Source organism: Salvelinus namaycush, chromosome 11, assembly GCF_016432855.1.
Source record: "Salvelinus namaycush isolate Seneca chromosome 11, SaNama_1.0, whole genome shotgun sequence".
Classification (NCBI taxonomy): Eukaryota; Metazoa; Chordata; class Actinopteri; order Salmoniformes; family Salmonidae; genus Salvelinus; species Salvelinus namaycush.
The window spans coordinates 39150277-39168709 of NC_052317.1; the positions used below are offsets into that span (position 1 = coordinate 39150277).

General features: G+C 43.3%; 1 long non-coding RNA gene across 1 annotated transcript; it reads left to right on the forward strand.

Moving 5' to 3' along the window:
• Positions 1–6980: 6980 nt before the first annotated feature.
• LOC120055689 lies at positions 6981–10943 on the forward strand. Its single transcript, XR_005477714.1, has 3 exons — positions 6981–7078; positions 10561–10604; positions 10842–10943. It is a non-coding gene; the product is annotated as an uncharacterized LOC120055689 (long non-coding RNA).
• Positions 10944–18433: the final 7490 nt, after the last annotated feature.

The following is an 18433-nucleotide window of genomic DNA, read 5'->3' on the forward strand; positions in this document are numbered from 1 at the left end:
TCCACTCATCTCTGCTCTCCTGCGCCTGACTTCGATGCACCAGCTACACTCACCTCTTGACAATAACTACACAATAACAAATCTTACAGTAACACAAGTTGATTTGTAACATGATAAACATGCATTCTACCCCGTCTTTGCTTTCACAAATACCTGAGTGTTTTGGAGTGCATATTCAGTTCCTAAATACATTTAAAATGTATTGGAAACAGGTTATCAAGTCGTTTCACATGCCATGTAACATTTTAGAATTGTAAACAATGTTTTGTGTGAAATTTGTGGTTATGGGTATAAAACCTACTAGAGGAAGAGGAAGTCTAAGCCTACGTGACAATACTTCCTCGTTTAGGTTTAGTCATTTATCAAAGTATGGCGACCTTGTGTTTCCCCATCGCTATTCTACTAACTCTTCTCCATCAAGCAGGTAAAAACATTTTCTAAGACATATATATATATATAGTGATATTTATTATATTGATTAGACATGTGTCTATAATCTGATTAGTAGCTACAGTAAGTAACAGGCAGTATAATTTGTACTGATTACTCTGCTTATAACCAGTCCAAATCAAATCAAATTGTATGTCACATGTGCCAAATACAACAGCTGTAGACCTTACTGTGAAATGCTTACTTACAAACCCTTAACCAACAATGTAGTTCAATAAATAGAGTTAATAAAATATTTACTAAATAATTAACAACAAAAAATCCAATCAATCAAAAAGTAACACAAGAAATGTACATAACAATAACGAGACTATATACAGGGGGTACCGGTACCGAGTCAGTGTGCAGAGGTACAGGGTAGTCGAGGTAATTTGTAAAGTGACTATGCATAGATAATAAACAGCGAGTAGCAGCAGTGTAAAAACAAATGTAAATAGTCTGGGTGGCCATTTTATTAGTGTATTGGTGTACTGGTTGTCCAACCAGTTTAATGGTTGTCTAACCAGTCCAACCGGTGTACTGGTTGTCTAACCAGTCCAACCGGTGTACTGGTTGTCTAACCAGTCCAACCGGTGTACTGGTTGTCTAACCAGTCCAACCGGTGTACTGGTTGTCTAACCAGTCCAACCGGTGTACTGGTTGTCTAACCAGTCCAACCGGTGTACTGGTTGTCTAACCAGTCTAACCGGTGTACTGGTTGTCTAACCAGTCCAACCGGTGTACTGGTTGTCTAACCAGTCTAACCGGTGTACTGGTTGTCTAACCAGTCTAACCGGTGTCCAACCGGTGTACTGGTTGTCTAACCAGTCCAACCGGTGTACTGGTTGTCTAACCAGTCCAACCGGTGTACTGGTTGTCTAACCAGTCTAACCGGTGTACTGGTTGTCTAACCAGTCCAACCGGTGTACTGGTTGTCTAACCAGTCCAACCGGTGTACTGGTTGTCTAACCAGTCTAACCGGTGTACTGGTTGTCTAACCAGTCTAACCGGTGTACTGGTTGTCTAACCAGTTCAACCGGTGTACTGGTTGTCTAACCAGTTCAACCGGTGTACTGGTTGTCTAACCAGTCTAACCGGTGTACTGGTTGTCTAACCAGTCCAACCGGTGTACTGGTTGTCTAACCAGTCCAACCGGTGTACTGGTTGTCTAACCAGTCTAACCGGTGTACTGGTTGTCTAACCGGTGTACTGGTTGTCGAACCAGTCCAACCGGTGTACTGGTTGTCTAACCAGTCTAACCGGTGTACTGGTTGTCTAACCGGTGTACTGGTTGTCGAACCAGTCCAACCGGTGTACTGGTTGTCGAACCAGTCCAACCGGTGTACTGGTTGTCTAACCAGTCCAACCGGTGTACTGGTTGTCTAACCGGTGTACTGGTTGTCTAACCAGTGTACTGGTTGTCTAACCAGTCCAACCGGTGTACTGGTTGTCTAACCAGTCCAACCGGTGTACTGGTTGTCTAACCAGTCTAACCGGTGTACTGGTTGTCTAACCAGTCCAACTGGTGTACTGGTTGTCTAACCAGTCCAACCGGTGTACTGGTTGTCTAACCGGTGTACTGGTTGTCTAACCAGTCTAACCAGTGTACTGGTTGTCTAACCAGTCCAACCGGTGTACTGGTTGTCTAACCAGTCCAACCGGTGTACTGGTTGTCTAACCAGTCTAACCGGTGTACTGGTTGTCTAACCAGTCTAACCAGTCTAACCGGTGTACTGGTTGTCTAACCAGTCTAACCGGTGTACTGGTTGTCTAACCAGTCTAACCGGTGTACTGGTTGTCTAACCAGTCTAACCGGTGTACTGGTTGTCTAACCAGTCTAACCGGTGTACTGGTTGTCTAACCAGTCTAACCGGTGTACTGGTTGTCTAACCAGTTCAACCGGTGTACTGGTTGTCTAACCAGTTCAACCGGTGTACTGGTTGTCTAACCAGTCTAACCGGTGTACTGGTTGTCTAACCAGTCCAACCGGTGTACTGGTTGTCTAACCAGTCCAACCGGTGTACTGGTTGTCTAACCAGTCTAACCGGTGTACTGGTTGTCTAACCAGTCCAACCGGTGTACTGGTTGTCTAACCAGTCCAACCGGTGTACTGGTTGTCTAACCAGTCTAACCGGTGTACTGGTTGTCTAACCAGTCCAACCGGTGTACTGGTTGTCTAACCAGTCCAACCGGTGTACTGGTTGTCTAACCAGTCTAACCGGTGTACTGGTTGTCTAACCAGTCTAACCGGTGTACTGGTTGTCTAACCAGTCTAACCGGTGTACTGGTTGTCTAACCAGTCCAACCGGTGTACTGGTTGTCTAACCAGTCCAACCGGTGTACTGGTTGTCTAACCAGTCTAACCGGTGTACTGGTTGTCTAACCAGTCCAACCGGTGTACTGGTTGTCTAACCAGTCCAACCGGTGTACTGGTTGTCTAACCAGTCCAACCGGTGTACTGGTTGTCTAACCAGTCTAACCGGTGTACTGGTTGTCTAACCAGTCTAACCGGTGTACTGGTTGTCTAACCAGTCTAACCGGTGTACTGGTTGTCTAACCAGTCTAACCGGTGTACTGGTTGTCTAACCAGTCTAACCGGTGTACTGGTTGTCTAACCAGTCCCACCGGTGTACTGGTTGTCTAACCAGTCTAACCGGTGTACTGGTTGTCTAACCAGTCTAACCGGTGTACTGGTTGTCTAACCGGTGTACTGGTTGTCGAACCAGTCCAACCGGTGTACTGGTTGTCTAACCAGTCCAACCGGTGTACTGGTTGTCTAACCAGTCTAACCGGTGTACTGGTTGTCTAACCAGTCTAACCGGTGTACTGGTTGTCTAACCAGTCCAACCGGTGTACTGGTTGTCTAACCAGTCCAACCGGTGTACTGGTTGTCTAACCAGTCCAACCGGTGTACTGGTTGTCTAACCAGTCCAACCGGTGTACTGGTTGTCTAACCAGTCTAACCGGTGTACTGGTTGTCTAACCAGTCCAACCGGTGTACTGGTTGTCTAACCAGTCCAACCGGTGTACTGGTTGTCTAACCAGTCCAACCGGTGTACTGGTTGTCTAACCAGTCCAACCGGTGTACTGGTTGTCTAACCAGTCTAACCGGTGTACTGGTTGTCTAACCAGTCTAACCGGTGTACTGGTTGTCTAACCAGTCTAACCGGTGTACTGGTTGTCTAACCAGTCCCACCGGTGTACTGGTTGTCTAACCAGTCTAACCGGTGTACTGGTTGTCTAACCAGTCTAACCGGTGTACTGGTTGTCTAACCGGTGTACTGGTTGTCGAACCAGTCCAACCGGTGTACTGGTTGTCTAACCAGTCCAACCGGTGTACTGGTTGTCTAACCAGTCTAACCAGTGTACTGGTTGTCTAACCAGTCCAACCGGTGTACTGGTTGTCTAACCAGTCCAACCGGTGTACTGGTTGTCTAACCAGTCCAACCGGTGTACTGGTTGTCTAACCAGTCCAACCGGTGTACTGGTTGTCTAACCAGTCCAACCGGTGTACTGGTTGTCTAACCAGTCCAACCGGTGTACTGGTTGTCTAACCGGTGTACTGGTTGTCTATCCAGTCTAACCAGTGTACTGGTTGTCTAACCAGTCCAACCGGTGTACTGGTTGTCTAACCAGTCTAACCGGTGTACTGGTTGTCTAACCAGTCCAACCGGTGTACTGGTTGTCTAACCAGTCTAACCGGTGTACTGGTTGTCTAACCAGTCTAACCGGTGTACTGGTTGTCTAACCAGTCTAACCGGTGTACTGGTTGTCTAACCAGTCTAACCGGTGTACTGGTTGTCTAACCAGTCTAACCGGTGTACTGGTTGTCTAACCAGTCCCACCGGTGTACTGGTTGTCTAACCAGTCTAATCGGTGTACTGGTTGTCTAACCGGTGTACTGGTTGTCGAACCAGTCCAACCGGTGTACTGGTTGTCTAACCAGTCCAACCGGTGTACTGGTTGTCTAACCGGTGTACTGGTTGTCTAACCAGTCTAACCAGTGTACTGGTTGTCTAACCAGTCCAACCGGTGTACTGGTTGTCTAACCAGTCCAACCGGTGTACTGGTTGTCTAACCAGTCTAACCGGTGTACTGGTTGTCTAACCAGTCTAACCGGTGTACTGGTTGTCTAACCAGTCCAACCGGTGTACTGGTTGTCTAACCAGTCCAACCGGTGTACTGGTTGTCTAACCAGTCCAACCGGTGTCCTGGTTGTCTAACCAGTCTAACCGGTGTACTGGTTGTCTAACCAGTCTAACCGGTGTACTGGTTGTCTAACCAGTCTAACCGGTGTACTGGTTGTCTAACCGGTGTACTGGTTGTCTAACCAGTCTAACCGGTGTACTGGTTGTCTAACCAGTCTAACCGGTGTACTGGTTGTCTAACCAGTTCAACCGGTGTACTGGTTGTCTAACCAGTTCAACCGGTGTACTGGTTGTCTAACCAGTCTAACCGGTGTACTGGTTGTCTAACCAGTCCAACCGGTGTACTGGTTGTCTAACCAGTCCAACCGGTGTACTGGTTGTCTAACCAGTCCAACCGGTGTACTGGTTGTCTAACCAGTCCAACCGGTGTACTGGTTGTCTAACCAGTCCAACCGGTGTACTGGTTGTCTAACCAGTCTAACCGGTGTACTGGTTGTCTAACCAGTCTAACCGGTGTACTGGTTGTCTAACCAGTCTAACCGGTGTACTGGTTGTCTAACCAGTCCAACTGGTGTACTGGTTGTCTAACCAGTCCAACCGGTGTACTGGTTGTCTAACCAGTCCAACCGGTGTACTGGTTGTCTAACCGGTGTACTGGTTGTCTAACCAGTTTAACCAGTGTAATGGTTGTCTAGCCAGTCTAGCCAGTGTAATGGTTGTCTAACCAGTCTAGCCAGTGTAATGGTTGTCTAACCATTGTACTGGTTGTCTAACCAGTGTAATGGTTGTTTAACCAGTGTAATGGTTGTCTAGCCAGTGTAATGGTTGTCTAGCCAGTGTAATGGTTGTCTAGCCAGTGTAATGGTTGTCTAACCAGTCCAACCAGTGTAATGGTTGTCTAACCAGTCCAACCAGTGTAATTGTTGTCGAGCCAGTGGGTGACACAGGAACTCAGATGAAGTCACATGATCTAATGAAGTACTAAAGTTTTAAGTCATGTGATGTGTTGTGATATGTTGATTTTTACAACATTCAAGTAATTGATAGACTTTTAAATTGAAAGTACAGTATGTAATTAACTGTAGGGCACATTTAAAAAAAATAATACTGTAGTTTTAAACATATGTTTTGTAATACAATAATTCATGAGTAATACAACAATGTTTTGTTGTGATAGTATACTGTACCATTGTAAGAAAAAGTTCAGTGTCATTACAGTAAAGTCAGTGACAGGAAACTACGCCACAACGCCATTTGTAGCATGGAACTTCGCACTACCAGAAATGCATAGCTCAACTCGTTTTTAGACATGTCTGTCAGCCAACCACAAATCTGTGGGCTGAAAAACGCCCACTCTCTGAGCACCCAAGTTATCTATGCTTTTAGGCAGATTAGGTAGTACTTCCTGAAGTTATACTTCATCAAGTTGCTTTTACTGAATGGTTTCTGAAACTGAACAGCTGATAGTGTGTATCATATCCTAGTTATTAATGGTAAAAGTACTTCTGTATTACTTGATGATCTAAAGGCAGCTGATCTTATTAATGGGTTTATCTTTAAGCCATTTAGCAAATAGGGTGTATAGAGAAATTCCAGCCCGAACTACAAATACTGCAAATTGGATCATTGCAATGTGTCAGACAGTTTGGCTATTTGCAAAAACAATCAATTTCCACATATTCCTTTAAGTGGTTGCGATGCTAAATTAACATATCCTACTGCTGTATTTGTCACATTGTTTGATGGGCTTTCTCATCTTTTTTACATGAAGTATTCTGTGTTTTTATTTCAGAGCCCAGTGCTGTGACCTCTGTGTTTGTGCTGAAGGGACAGGATGTTCACCTGCATGTCCAGACAAATGTTCAACTGAAAAAAGATTATGTGCTATATTGGAAGTTTAACAGATCAGACAATATTGTAAAGTATCCCCCAAAAGTTACCTTTGAAGTGTACAAAGGTAGGGCTGAATTTAGTGAGGGAGACTTCTCTCTGCTACTGAAGAACCTACAGGAAGGAGACAGTGGACTTTATGAGGCAGTAGTGGCTGGTAACAACGACAGAAATGTTGCTACATACTTGATAGAAGTACAAGGTATGTTTGACAGTTTTTCTATTTTTTCTACAGTGACACAATTAGAGTATCAATCAATAGAGCTAAACATGGTGTACAGGTTAAATGCATATTCATTAGTACTCTAACTCCAGTACTCAGGTTAATATATTAACAATAATGGGGTCTACTTGTTTTCAGAGAGAGTTGAGCCTCCAGTCCTGACAGTGGACTCTGTGACACCTGTACACGCACGCACACTAAACTAGACTACATGTTTTATGTTTTGCTGACTTTGCAATGTTGATGATTACTGTATTTCCATACCTATCCTGGGAGGAAGCTGACGACTACTCCAATGTCAAAGTCTGGATAACTGTCGGCGTCTTCATCATAGTTGGATTATTCAGCGTTATTGGATTGATTGTTCTTTGGCGAAAGATAAATAAAAGTAAGCTCATTGCTCCTGCTGCAGGATCACTATTATTACAGTAACTTCATTAAATTCATTCAACTATTGTGAATACTGGTAATAACAGGATGTGATTAAATCATTTTTTTTTTGTATATACAGTTGAAGTCGGAAGTTTACATACGTGTTAGCAAAATACATCGAAACTCAGTTTTTCACAATTCCTGACATTTAATCCTTGTAAAAATTATCTGTCTTAGGTCAGTTAGGATCACCACTTTATTTTAAGAATGTGAAATGTCAGAATAATAGTAGAGAGAATTATTTATTTCAGCTTTTATTTCTTTCATCACATTCCCAGTGGGTCAGAAGTTTACATACATTCAGTAAGTATTTGGTAGCATTGCCTTTAAATTGTTCAACTTGGGTCAAACGTTTCAGGTAGCCTTCCACAAGCTTCCCACAATATGTTGGGTGCATTTTGGCCCATTCCTCCTGACAGAGCTGGTGTAACTGAGTCAGGATTGTAGGCCTCCATTGCTCGCACACGCTTTTTCAGTTCTGCCCACACATTTTCTATAGGATTGAGATCAGGGCTTTGTGATGGCCACTCCAATACCTTGACTTTGTTGTCCTTTAGCCATTTTGCCACAATTTTGGAAGTATACTTGGGGTCATTGTCCATTTGGAAGACTCATTTGCAACCAAGCTTTAACTTCCTGACAGATGTCTTGAGATGTTGCTTCAATATATCCACGTCATTTTCTTTCCTCATGATGCCATATATTTTGTGAAGTGCACCAGTCCCTCCTGCAGCAAAGCACCCCCACAACATGATGCTGCCACCCCCGTGCATCACAGTTGGGATGGTGTTCTTCCGCTTGCAAACCTCCCCCTTTTTCCTCCAAACATAACGATAGTCATTATGGCCAAACAGTTCTATTTTTGTTTCATCAGATCAGAGGACATTTCTCCAAAAAGTACGATCTTTGTCCCCATGTGCAGTTGCAAACCATAGTCTGGCTTTTTTATGGTGGTTTTGGAGCAGTGGCATCTTCCTTGCTGAGCGGCCTTTCAGGTTATGTTGATGTAGGACTCATTTTACTGTGGAAATAGATACTTTTGTATCTGTTTCCTCCAGCATCTTCAGTATTCAACTTTGCAGTTGTTCTGGGATTGATTTGCACTTTTCGCACCAAAGTTCGTTCATCTCTAGGAGACAGAACGTGTCTCCTTCCTGAGCGGTATGACGGCTGCGTGGTCCCATGGTGTTTATACTTGCTTACTATTGTTTGTACAGATGAACGTGGTACCTTCAGTCATTTGGAAATTGCTCCCAAGGATGAACCAGACTTGTGGAGGTCTACAAATTTTTTTCTGAGGTTTTGGATGATTTCTTTTGATTTTCCCATGATGTCAAGCAAAGAGGTACTGAGTTTGAAGATAGGCCTTGAAATACATCCACAGGTATACCTCCAATTGACAAAAATTATGTCAATTAGGCTATCAGAAGCTTCTAAAGCCAAGAATTTTCCAAGTTGTTTAAAGGCACTGTCAACTTAGTGTATGTAAACTTCTGACCCACTGGAATTGTGATACAGTGAATTATAAGTGAAATAATCTGTCTGTAAACAATTGTTGGAAAAATTACTTGTGTCATGCACAAAGTAGATGTCCTAACCAACTTGCCAAACCTATAGTTTGTAAACAAGACATTTGTGGAGTGGTGGAAAAACGAGTTTTAATGACTCCAACCTAAGTGTATTTAAACTTCTGACTTCAACTGTGTATATAATATATATATATATATATATATATATATATATATATATATATATACAGTGGGGAGAACAAGTATTTGATACACTGCCGATTTTGCAGGTTTTCCTACTTACAAAGCATGTAGAGGTCTGTAATTTTTATCATAGGTACACTTCAACTGTGAGTGACGGAATCTAAAACAAAAATCCAGAAAATCACATTGTATGATTTTTAAATAATTAATTTGCATTTTATTGCATGACATAAGTATTTGATCACCTACCAACCAGTAAGAATTCCGGCTCTCACAGACCTGTTAGTTTTTCTTTAAGAAGCCCTCCTGTTCTCCACTCATTACCTGTATTAACTGCACCTGTTTGAACTTGTTACCTGTATAAAAGACACCTGTCCACAACCTCAATCAAACAGACTCCAACCTCTCCACAATGGCCAAGACCAGAGAGCTGTGTAAGGACATCAGGGATAAAATTGTAAACCTGCACAAGGCTGGGATGGGCTACAGGACAATAGGCAAGCAGCTTGGTGAGAAGGCAACAACTGTTGGCGCAATTATTAGAAAATGGAAGAAGTTCAAGATGATGGTCAATCACCCTCGGTCTGGGGCTCCATGCAAGATCTCACCTCGTGGGGCATCAATGATCATGAGGAAGGTGAGGGATCAGCCAGAACTACACGGCAGGACCTGGTCAATGACCTGAAGAGAGCTGGGACCACAGTCTCAAAGAAAACCATTAGTAACACACTACGCCGTCATGGATTAAAATCCTGCAGCGCACGCAAGGTCCCCCTGCTCAAGCCAGCGCATGTCCAGGCCCGTCTGAAGTTTGCCAATGACCATCTGGATGATCCAGAGGAGGAATGGGAGAAGGTCATGTGGTCTGTTGAGACAAAAATAGAGCTTTTTGGTCTAAACTTCACTCGCCGTGTTTGGAGGAAGAAGAAGGATGACTACAACCCCAAGATCACCATCCCAACCGTGAAGCATGGAGGTGGAAACATCATTCTTTTGGGATGCTTTTCTGCAAAGGGGACAGGACGACTGCACCGTATTGAGGGGAGGATGGATGGGGCCATGTATCGCGAGATCTTGGCCAACAACCTCCTTCCCTCAGTAAGAGCATTGAAGATGGGTCGTGGCTGGGTCTTCCAGCATGACAACGACCCGAAACACACAGCCAGGGCAACTAAGGAGTGGCTCCGTAAGAAGCATCTCAAGGTCCTGGAGTGGCCTAGCCAGTCTCCAGACCTGAACCCAATAGAAAATCTTTGGAGGGAGCTGAAAGTCCATATTGCCCAGCGACAGCCCCGAAACCTGAAGGATCTGGAGAAGGTCTGTATGGAGGAGTGGGCCAAAATCCCTGCTGCAGTGTGTGCAAACCTGGTCAAGAACTACAGGAAACGTATGATCTCTGTAATTGCAAACAAAGGTTTCTGTACCAAATATTAAGTTCTGCTTTTCTGATGTATCAAATACTTATGTCATGCAATAAAATGCAAATTAATTACTTAAAAATCATACAATGTGATTTTCTGGATTTTTGTTTTAGATTCCGTCTCTCACAGTTGAAGTGTACCTATGATAAAAATTACAGACCTCTACATGCTTTGTAAGTAGGAAAACCTGCAAAATCGCCAGTGTATCAAATACTTGTTCTCCCCACTGTATATATATATATGGAGCGTCTCTGAACATCTTACTTTTAAATCTTTATTGGACTTTTATGTTGTTGAATTTATAGGTGGCAAAAAGGAAATGATAAACACAGAGTATGCTACAGTCAGGGTAAGATACTGTACCTCAGCTACTGTCATTTAAAAACAAAAAATGTTAGTGGAAAATGTATACATTCTAAATTAAAGGTAAACTTCTGTTAATTTACTGCTTATATTTTAACGCATTGAACAGCCACTGAGAAATATTACATTTATTGATTTGAGGTAATTAATGACCTTGTTTTATACCTGGGTCACCATTCATAAATTCATAGTGAAAATGTAAATGTATGTTTTTATTCTCCAGACTCCAGGTAACAGTCAAGTAGGTGGTGAAGAGCAGGCGTCTCCAGGTCCAACAACACCCACCATCTACAGTATGGTGGGACTACCCCAACCCCAGCCTGTGAACCGCCAGCCTTTGCCTGTGGACCTCCCCATGACCTCCATGCCTGAGAGTTTATATGCTGTGGTGGGGGAAAAGACTAGCCAACACTGATAATGAATTTTAACATAATTCTAGGCTGGGATTCAATCCAATTTTATTAGATCACCCTTTGTCGGCTAAGCATATTTTAAAGCCAATGTTCCTGCATTGGCTGAGACAGCTTTCACGATAAATGCTGCATATGCTAGCTAAACCTGAAGTGATCTGTAAGTGGTGCCTAGATGCAGTGGTGACCTGTCATTCAGGGCAGATGTTTTGAGCCCCACATTTATAAATAAATAAAACTATTGTTTTCCTAGGGGTGGATCAGCTTAATATTGCGGAAAGATTGTTGCTTCCATCATTGTAATTGTCTGCATCATTTCCAATCCCCCATATCTTTTTGGGGTAAATATATATCCATATACATATCCATACATATACATACATACACACACATACCTACAGTATATACATATATATACTTTATTTTAGAATATACCTTTATTATTCCCTGCAAACCCTACCACCCTTCCCCCAATTGGAGTAAACTAATAAACAATAACACTTAGGCTTCTACCTTCAGTTTATACATCTTATACACATTTTACAGACAATCTATTTTACAATAGTTACATTTTGTTTGTTTTTAGTCCTTCCTCTATTTCTGATGTCCATCCAGTTTGATTTCTATTTGTAACCTATTTCACAAAAGTTCTGAACCTATATACATTTTACAGACCCCATATGTTTTACATTGGTTATCTTGTTATTAGTCCCACCCTTCAGCTCCATTCAACCCCTGAAATCTATCTCTTAACACCATCCATTTTGGATTTCTATTTGCCATATATTTTTCAACTCTGCTGTGATGCTTCACAAAAGTACTGAACCTTTCTATTCTCATAGCTTCTACAGATTGTAAATTAAAGATAAACAAGATACCTATGGACAGTGATGGGGTCAAATTGGGGTCATGATAGGGGCTGCACCAAATGTTTGATGTATTATAATAATTGATTATGCTTATGCTGTATTAATAGAAGGGGAGGGGCTATGGGACCATTTATAGGGTCCTAGACTACAGATTAACAATATATATATTCATTGTAAGGTTTTGGAATTGTTCCAGTCTTTTCTAAGTCTCTGCCTCTTATAAAGAAATGGTGAGAAAGCATTTCAAATGATAAACAAAGAGCCCTGCAGGGGAGTAGAAGCGATAAGAGGCTAGTCAGACATACCTCTATAAATCAACTTGGGGGAGTGGACATTTACTGCTGAGGCCTTAGAAAACACTGGAACTATCGTATCGCTTGCAAGTTTGTATAGCTGTGTATGCATGGGCTTGGTCTGAGGAGTAGCAGGTAAAGACGTATGCAGTGACATCACAGGGGGTTTACTACAAGCATGATAAAAGCAACTTGGACTTTTCCTATGGGGCAGAACTCAGGAGAGACCTCCGTTGTATGTGTGATGTTTGATCTTTGTCTTCTGTCTACAGCTGTATTTTGGTTAAAATTGTTATGATTTATAAGTGCACATTTTGAGTGTTCCTTATTTGTTAAGTAATAAAACGTAGCACAGAAAAACGGAACCAACAGTACCAAAATAAATGATGTAATGACTCTGCCTCCTCACAGCAAAATCTGCAGAGTCCCACATTTTTAGCAATGGGCTTACACGTTATTTTGGCATTAATACGTGTCACATATTAGTTTGCAAACAATGTAAAAAATATATATGTAATTGAGTTAATAAAGCCGCATACAAACATGGCCTCTTTTTTTGTTTTCTTGAGTAATGGAGCTCCAAAATGCAGGTGTTTCAGCCTAGCTCAGTGCATTCTGTGATGGTGGTGCAAGCCAGCAGAAACTACAGAGCGTTGCGCAGTGATTGGCTCAGTGTTCTGTCACTCATGGGGACACTACGTCACCGCCAAGTCTAAGGGTAGAGCTATAAAATTCAAGCCCCATGGGTGCTGCCATAGATTTACATTAGAAGTGCCCATCCAAGAAGACTCAAGGACTTTGCACACAGATAAAATGATGTCAAATCACGTTATATCTACAGCAGCTTTAATTGGACTGAATCTTAGCTAGCAGTCATCATCATGAATCAAGTCGACAATCTACTTGTGTCACAAGAATTTTGCTATCTCAATGGTGGAACTCAACTATCACTCAAGCTTTGTCTATTTCCCAGAGGTCGTAAATCTCCGGTTAATAAAGAATTAGATAAAGTCTCAGATTCTGCAATAGATCAGTCCTTTATATTCAGAGAGCGCTCTCACTTCAAAATGAGAACACAATCTTTTTATAACACACACACACACACACACACACACACACACACACACACACACACACACACACACACACACACACACACACACACACACACACACACAAATGAACTCACATCAGTAGAAACTCCACCTCTCTTTAGGTGGTCTGTATGTTTCCAAAGTTCACATACATTGTTTATCACCCTTCTGCAACATGTTTCATCATCTTCTGCAAGCCTAGCCATTCCTAACAGTTTTTAGAAATGGCTAGGTTATTAGTTTCACTGTTATCACAAGTCGACAGTTCAGTTGTCCTTGAATGTCTCAACTATACCCAGCTCATATTGCGAAATAGTAACACAATGGCCTAGTCACACACATGATTGAATTATGACTCTTAACACATTTCATACAATTATATGGTTTCAGGGTGGGATACTTTAGTCATTATCTTAAACATACAAATTATTCTATCAACTGGCTCATCGGCCATTGAATATATTCATTACACAACACGTTGGAAATCGCAAATTCAAATTTTTGGAAAAATACAAATTCAACAATGAGTGGTTGAAAGGAATAAGTGGCTAACTGCAAGCATTGCAAAGCAATCATTAGCCTGTGATTCAGTGGAATGGCTGTGTGGTCTAAGATTAAGGGTCTCTTTTCCTAGTTTAAAATGATAAACATTTATCATATTGTCAATGAAGCATGATTTGTGCCGCGCTCAAAACAACTGTTAACTCGTTACTGCAATAACGAGTTACGACTGGGAAAAAACATTTTAAACTCTGATCCAACTCGGAATTGTAAATCGGGAACTCGGGCCTCTTTCCAGAGCTACGACCTGAAGATCACTGACGTCATCATGATTCAACCTTTTTTTTCCTGAGTTCACAGTTGTCTTGAAAGCACCATAAATCCAGAGAATGACAAACTTTGATGACAAAATTTGCCCACGAAGGACCGCCATACCACCTTCCTGTTCAAGTGAGCCCAGCACAACAGATGTGTCCAAAAATGCATTGTATGCTGCTGCATGAATTATGGAATATTCCAGGGTTATATGTATACTGTAGCTAAGAGAGTAATACTAAGTGTATGTTGTGTAGTAAGCTGTTAGTAGACCATGTGACTCACCCTAATAATTGGGTATATTTTCACCTCTTCATTTCACCTACTGTTCTGACTTGGTGGTGCACTTAGCCTATAACCTGTTTTAAAGAAGTTTTATCGTCGATATTGTAAGAGTTTTCATTGTCTGCTTGCATGCCCCCTTTATTTATCCTACGGTTCTGACTTGGTGTACAGGGAGAACACTGTAAGAACGGCCAATGTTCTGAATTCTGTCGCTGTACATTTCAAAAGGGCTGAACAAATAATTATATTGACTATGTCCGTCCTAGTTTGCTCATTAATGTCTTAATCGAAATTACGGATTGCCTCGGATTAATCACCTCAAATTGGATGAGGAGTTCTTGTTCAATGCGTCGGACGCAAGGGATATACTGCAGACACCCGATCTGGAGAAGGAAACTGAGATTTTGAGGCAAAAGATCAGAGTGCCTTGCGAGGAGTGGATAATCTGCCCTTGCCTTCTGTTCTGCTAGGTAACTTTCAATCGCTGGAAAATAAATGGGACCAACTGAAAGCACATATATCCTACCAAAGGGACATTAAAAACTGTAATATCTTATGTTTCAACGAGTCGTGGCTGAACAACGACATTAAGAACATACAGCTGGCGGGTTATACACTCTATCGGCAAGACAGAAAAGCAACCTCTGGTAAGACACGGGGCGGGGACCTATGCATTTATGTAAACAACAACTGGTGCACGATATCTAAGGAAGTCTCAAGGTTTTGCTCGCCTGAGGTAGATTTATCTAATGAAAAGCTGTAGACCACACTATCTACCTAAGAGAGTTTTCATCTGTATTTTTCGTAGCTGCCTACATACCTGTCATGTTTTGTCTTTGATCTTCATGTCTTGTCCCTGTGCTTCCCTCTGCTGGTCTTATTAGGTTCTTTCCCTCTTTCTCTCTCTCTCTCTCCTCCTCCCTCTCTCCCTCTCCCGCTCTCTCTCTCTATCGTTCCGTTCCTGCTCCCAGCTGTTTCTCATTCTCCTAACGACCTCATTTACTCTTTCACACCTGTCCCCTATTTTGCCCTCTGATTAGAGTCCCTATTTCTCCCTCTGTTTTCCGCTTCTGCCTGGTCGGATTCTTGTTTGATGTTTGCTGTTCCTGTGTCCTTGTTCCGCCCTGTCGTGTTCTTTGCCTTCTTCAGATGCTGCGTGTGAGCAGGTGTCTATGTCAGCTACGGCCAGTGCCTTCCTGAAGCGACCTGCAGTCTGTGGTCGCGTCTCCAGTCGTTCCTCTCTATTGACGAGAGGATTTCAGTTCCTGTTTTGGATTGACCATTGATAATATCCAGGAGAATCATTATTTGTTTAATACTGGAATAAAGACTCTGTTACTATTACGTCGCTTTTGGGTCCTCATTCACCAGCATAACAGAAGAATCCGACCAAGATGGACCCAGCGACTATGGATTCTCTCAACACTGCCGTCGAGTTCCAGGGAGCAATGCTCGGCAGACACGAGCAGGAATTGTTTGCTGCTCGTCATGCCGTTGAGACCCTGGCCGCTCAGGTCTCCGATCTCTCTGGACAGTTTCAGAGTCTTCATCTCGTGCCACCAGCTACTTCCTGGTCTTCCGAGTCTCCGGAACCTAGGGTTAATAACCCACCATGTTACTCTGGGCAGCCCACTGAGTGTCGCTCCTTTCTCACCCAGTGTGATATTGTGTTCTCTCTCCAGCCCAACACGTACTCAAGAGAGAGAGCTCGGATCGCTTACGTCATATCACTCCTTACTGGTCGGGCTCGGGAGTGGGGCACAGCTATCTGGGAGGCAAGGGCTGAGTGTTCTAACGATTATCAGAACTTTAAAGAGGAGATGATACGGGTTTTTGATCGTTCAGTTTTTGGGAAGGAGGCTTCCAGGGCCCTGGCTTCCCTATGTCAAGGTGATCGATCCATAACGGATTACTCTATAGAGTTTCGCACTCTTGCTGCCTCCAGTGACTGGAACGAGCCGGCGTTGCTCGCTCGTTTTCTGGAGGGACTTCACGCTGAGGTTAAGGATGAGATTCTCTCCCGGGAGGTTCCTTCCAGCGTGGACTCTTTGATTGCACTCGCCATCCGCATAGAACGACGGGTAGATCTTCGTCACCGAGCTCGTGGAAGAGAGCTCGCGTTAACGGTGTTTCCCCTCTCCGCATCTCAACCATCTCCTCCCACCGGCTCAGAGACTGAGCCCATGCAGCTGGGAGGTATTCGCATCTCGACTAAGGAGAGGGAACGGAGAATCACCAACCGCCTTTGCCTCTATTGCGGTTCTGCGGGACATTTTGTCATGTCATGTCCAGTAAAAGCCAGAGCTCATCAGTAAGCGGAGGGCTACTGGTGAGCGCTACTACTCCTGTCTCTCCATCAAGATCCTGTACTACCTTGTCGGTCCATCTACGCTGGACCGGTTCAGCTGCTTCCTGCAGTGCCTTGATAGACTCTGGGGCTGAGGGTTGTTTTATGGACGAAGCATGGGCTCGGAAACATGACATTCCTCTCAGACAGTTAGGGAAGCCCACGCCCATGTTCGCCTTAGATGGTAGTCTTCTCCCCAGTATCAGATGTGAGACACTACCTTTAACCCTCACAGTATCTGGTAACCACAGTGAGACCATTTCCTTTTTGATTTTTCGTTCACCTTTTACACCTGTTGTTTTGGGTCATCCCTGGCTAGTATGTCATAATCCTTCTATTGATTGGTCTAGTAATTCTATCCTATCCTGGAACGTTTCTTGTCATGTGAAGTGTTTAATGTCTGCTATCCCTCCTGTGTCTTCTGTCCCCTCTACTCAGGAGGAACCTGGTGATTTGACAGGAGTGCCGGAGGAATATCATGATCTGCGCACGGTCTTCAGTCGGTCCAGAGCCAGCTCCCTTCCTCCTCACCGGTCGTATGATTGTTGTATTGATCTCCTTCCGGGGACCACTCCCCCTCGGGGTAGACTTTACTCTCTGTCGGCTCCCGAACGTAAGGCTCTCGAGGATTATCTGTCTGTTTCTCTCAACGCCGGTACCGTGGTGCCTTCTTCCTCTCCCGCCGGAGCGGGATTTTTCTTTGTTAAGAAGAAGGACGGTACTCTGCGCCCCTGCGTGGATTATCGAGGGCTGAATGACATAACGGTTAAGAATCGTTATCCGCTTCCCCTTATGTCGTCAGCCTTCGAGATTTTGCAGGGAGCCAGGTTCTTTACTAAGTTGGACCTTCGTAACGCTTACCATCTCGTACGCATCAGAGAGGGGGACGAGTGGAAAACGGCGTTTAACACTCCGTTAGGGCATTTTGAATACCGGGTTCTGCCGTTCGGTCTCGCTAATGCTCCAGCTGTCTTTCAGGCATTAGTTAATGATGTACTGAGAGACATGCTGAACATTTTTGTTTTCGTTTACCTTGACGATATCCTGATTTTTTCACCGTCACTCGAGATTCATGTTCAGCACGTTCGACGTGTACTCCAGCGCCTTTTAGAGAATTGTCTCTACGTGAAGGCTGAGAAGTGCGCCTTTCATGTCTCCTCTGTCACATTTCTCGGTTCTGTTATTTCCGCTGAAGGCATTCAGATGGATCCCGCTAAGGTCCAGGCTGTCAGCGATTGGCCCGTTCCTAAGTCACGTGTCGAGTTGCAGCGCTTTCTCGGTTTCGCTAATTTCTATCGGCGTTTCATTCGTAATTTCGGTCAAGTGGCTGCCCCTCTCACAGCTCTGACTTCTGTCAAGACTTGCTTTAAGTCGAACTTTAACGAATTGCAAAAATCTCTGAAGTTGGAGACTTTTATCTCCCTCAACAACTTTAAAAATCTGCTATCCGAGCAGCTAACCGATCGCTGCAGCTGTACATAGTCCATCTGTAAACTACCCACCCAATTTACCTACCTCACCCCCCATACTGCTTTTATTTATTTACTTTTCTGCTCTTTTGCACACCAGTATCTCTGCTAAATTGTAATTACTCGATTTATTGCCTACCTCATGCCTTTAGCACACATTGTATATAGAGTGTATATAGATTCTCTTTTTTTCTACCATGTTTTGACTTGTTTATTGTTTACTCCATGTGTA